At 39.8% G+C, this 4,504-nt stretch overlaps 1 protein-coding gene across 1 annotated transcript in view; it reads right to left on the bottom strand.

Moving 5' to 3' along the window:
• The window catches only part of LOC104966544 (serine/threonine-protein phosphatase 2B catalytic subunit alpha isoform), a 57,023-nt gene that overhangs the window by 17,788 nt on the left and 34,731 nt on the right, over positions 1–4,504 (bottom strand). The gene's annotated exons all lie outside the window — the stretch shown is intronic.

Below are 4,504 nucleotides of genomic sequence, written 5' to 3'. Positions count from 1 at the left end.
CACACACACACACACACACACACACACACACACACACACACACACACTTCGCCACGCTCCCTCGCTTTCTGTGTCTCTTCAACACACACACTACCACCACCTCAGAAATCTTCATATGAGAAAATATTGTAAGTGTAATGAAGACGGCTCCGACAAGACTATGACCTTTCGTTTTAATATTTTGAATACTCTTTCTTTCTCTCTCTCTCTCTCACAGACACACACGCACACACTACTATCTGAGTATGACATTATTCAGATGGCTAGCATACACAGGCTAATTCGGATCAGGCACCAAGCTGCAAATACTGCTAACCTTTTTCTTCATTATATTCCATTAAGGTCTTTGGATACCTCTGCAGTGAGATTTATTACAAGTCTTAAAACCTGCACTCGGGTTGGACAGTCTGCCCTGACCACCCGTCGACTAAACCATTGGCAGCACTGAAATGTTTTCAAAATCATTATTTTGTATTATCCTTATGTATTTCCTTTTTCTTTTTACTTACTTATTTTTTTTAAATTTGTTTATGTTAGCACCACCGGATACCAAGCAAATTCCTTGTATGTGTACCTGGCAATAAACTTGATTCTGATCAAGTAACTCATTACAAAACGATATTGCTTTTAGAATTAACATAACGTGTAACTAATAGTTTTGTTTAGTTGAGTTTATTTGTTTATAGCGTCGTTGACGGCCCCCATTGATCAACTGTCACAAAAATCAGTATATGGGGCAGCTTTAGCAAACATTGGACACCCTTAAAGGTCCCATGTCATGCTTTTCAGGTTATTACCCGTCCCCTTGTGTGTTATGTAGCTTTGTATGCATGTAAACGGTCTGCAGAGTCCCAAACCCTCAAAGTACACCCTGTAGCGAGTAAAACTCTAACACAGAGAAGACCTGTCTATGGGGGCAGGAGCTCCAACAAGCCGTTTAGGACAGAGTGAATACATACTATACAGAGATGCTGTATGAGAACCCAATGTGATTTTGGAATATTGAACAATGTAAATCTATCTGATCAGTAGAAATGGCCATGTCATGGGACCTTTAAAATCAAATAGGATTTTAATAGGATTTCAGTGATATTATTACAATAACTGTCAAATAATGCGTCATCATGGGCAGTTTTATTACAGCTTCAACCACTTCTTGTGAACGGACCTGGTTCATGTGAGCTCCATCTAAAAGTGGCAATTACATCCTCCATGTTGTTTCCTGTGACAGACTGTGTCCCACATCCTCCTCGCTCTGCGGCTGTCAGATCGAGCGCTGACAAACTCATCCATACAAAGCGCACGAAGGGCTTCGTCCTCAATGTCAAACAAATAGATAGTAGCCCTAATAGATAGTACAAAACAAAGAGGCGACTCAAGCCTATCATACAACATCCGTTAGGGAGACGATATGAAATTGTTGTCATAGAAACAAAACCCATGTGCGGCTCTTAATCTCATTGTGTTACATGAACACGCCCCGAGGCTTTGAAATATTACCCACAATTTGATTTGTAAAGGACTCCAACCCTCTTCCATTTTATAATGGCTCGCTGTACTTCTGCAGTTGAAGTATGGCAAAGCATTAGAGAGTTATATATTACATTTTGAAAGTACCTTGCCCTACACTGGTACTTTGCCTTCTCTTATACACTGACCAGCTCTTACTGCTTCTCCACATTTAAGCAGCTCGCTAAATGGGACCTTGTCACTGGCATTAGTTTGTTTTACTGCCAATCTCAGGAGTATTGTGTATAGTAATATTCCTCGAGGTACCTATCATTCCTCCTGACTGAGAAAGGGCCTGTCACTCATGATTCCAAGCCCTTTTTTAGTTAAGGCCCGCCCCCTATGCATCAGGCCCAAAGGCTGAAATTAAAATGACTACGGTCTGATTAAAAAAAGAAGACATTTCATAGTGCGGAAAAAAGTTCTGAATCTGAAAGCATAAAAAACTTCAATATCAGAATATATATTATACAATTAAATGTGAAAATGAATAATGTATTCAATGGAACTACTAAACTGAATCCAAAATAATGATTAACTTTATTTTTAGTTTGAAAACATCATTGTGTTTTTCAAAATTAATGGAAAAACTTTCAAATGATCAAAATTACTCCAACATATTGTGTGATAGGCTAAGGGGCGGGACATCTCTGAGCGGTGGACCAATCACAACAGAGCCGGCCAGCTAACCAATCAGAGCAGACTGGGCTCTGGTTTCAGACAGAGGGTGAAAAGAGCAAAATAAAGAGCTTTTTGAACATTAAAGCATTGAGACATGTCCCAGTAGTGGCAAAAAATACAAATATGAAACCTAATTAGCACAATAGGGCCTCTTTTAGAAAAAAAGGATGAGTGCAAAGTTCAATTATCTTGCCTGGACACACAGGAGTTAAAGTATCTGTCTTTCACCTTGAATAGGAAGACTGAGTGAGCATCTGCGTAGACCATATGTCTTCCCCGAGCCTAATGAGAGAGGAATATTAAGGTCGTGTAGTTAATAGCCTCGCCTTGCACACAGAAAGCCCTTTGTGTTGACTTTTACACACACAATCATGCTCGGCTACATCTGGTTTCATGTGTGTAGAGCAACATCTGCAGCTCACTACTTTTCATTTCATATGGGGGCTGAAAGCACCTTGAGTGTGGGCTTTTTAATTTGCATTCTTCATTATTAATAACATCTTCACATTATGTGAGATTAATTGTATTTATGAAGAACCAATTGCATTTTCAACTTGCAAATGGACTCAGGTTCATCACTTAGCATTTTCCCCACATCCACAATAATAGCATTTTGCTCTGTTGATGAAGAACGCCCTCATGTTGAATGCTAATAATCACCCACCACTTAATATGACTTCCATCAACAACATTTTATCAATAGGAATTAGCATATTCCAAACTCAGTGGAATATTAACAGAAACACTCTGGTTTAGTCTCTTGAAATGGAAATAAAACCATTAGTAATGTCCAGTACTGTATATAGCCTTAGTTGCAGGATGCATAATGATTATATAATTAAATTCACTCCTGTATGTCCCTTCAGTTTTATAGATCAGAATCACTTACTAACATATGGTGGACCACAGTTACAACAAGAAACATTTCCATTAAGAGAAACGCACTGCAGTTTCAGAACAATGCAAATAAAAAATCGCCAATGTACCAAAACAGCTGTTAGCATCACTTAACCCTCCTATTGTCTTCGTGTTCCCCCCCTTACTTAGGTGTTCGCGGTCCAATTTGACCGGTCCTGTTTAAACTGCTATTACATGAACACAAAAACCATTAATCATCACCAAATTTCATTTACCACCCTTTTAAACTGTTTATATTGTATCAGACTACTGGTATACATGAACTGCAGTAAATATACAAAAAATAGACACTGAACATGTATTGTGTGTGCCAGGTGTGATCCATGTGGGGGGAGGGGCACATAAGAGCGGGAAAAGTGTCACATTTTTCTGTGTGTGTGTGTGTGTGTGTTTGTGTGCACCAGGTGTGATTCACATGGGGGGGGGACACACACACACATCTAGAGAATGTGTGTGTGTGTGTTTTATCTGATCCGCATGGTTACTAATTCCTTTTCTTTATGGCGGGAACACCATGGGTGTTACAAAGTTGACTAAATCATCCAAAATCCAATGAAAGTGGTGATNATATACAGTGGGGCAAAAAAGTATTTAGTCAGCCACCAATTGTGCAAGTTCTCCCACTTAAAAAGATGAGAGAGGCCTGTAATTTTCATCCTAGGTATGCCTCAACTATGAGAGACAGAATGAGAAAAAAAAAAATCCAGAAAATCACATTGTCTGATTTTTAAAGAATTTATTTGCAAATTATGGTGGAAAATAAGTATTTGGTCAATAACAAAAGTTCATCTCAATACTTTGTTATATACCCTTTGTTGGCAATGACAGAGGTCAAACGTTTTCTGTAAGTCTTCACAAGGTTTTCACACACTGTTGCTGGTATTTTGGCCCATTCCTCCATGCAGATCTCCTCTAGAGCAGTGATGTTTTGGGGCTGTCGCCGGGCAACACGGACTTTCAACTCCCTCCAAAGATTTTCTATGGGGTTGATATCTGGAGACTGGCTAGGCCACTCCAGGACCTTGAAATGCTTCTTACGAAGCCACTCCTTCGTTGCCCGGGCGGTGTGTTTGGGATCATTGTCATGCTGAAAGACCCAGCCACGTTTCATCTTCAATGCCCTTGCTGATGGAAGGAGGTTGTCACTCAAAATCTCACTATACATGGCCCCATTCATTCTTTCCTTTACACGGATCAGTCGTCCTTGTCCCTTTGCAGAAAAACAGCCCCAAAGCATGATTTTTCCACCCCCATGTTTCACAGTAGGTATGGTGTTCTTTGGATGCAACTCAGCATTCTTTCTCCTCCAAACACGTCTCGTTGAGTTTTTACCAAAAAGTTCTATTTTGGTTTCATCTGACCATATGACATCCACCCAATCCTCTTCTGGATCATC

The sequence above is a fragment of the Notothenia coriiceps genome, unplaced genomic scaffold (genome assembly GCF_000735185.1).
Source record: "Notothenia coriiceps isolate Sejong01 unplaced genomic scaffold, NC01 NC01_scaffold00037246, whole genome shotgun sequence".
NCBI classification, from domain to species: Eukaryota; Metazoa; Chordata; class Actinopteri; order Perciformes; family Nototheniidae; genus Notothenia; species Notothenia coriiceps.
This window is presented reverse-complemented; position numbering and strand designations above follow the sequence as displayed.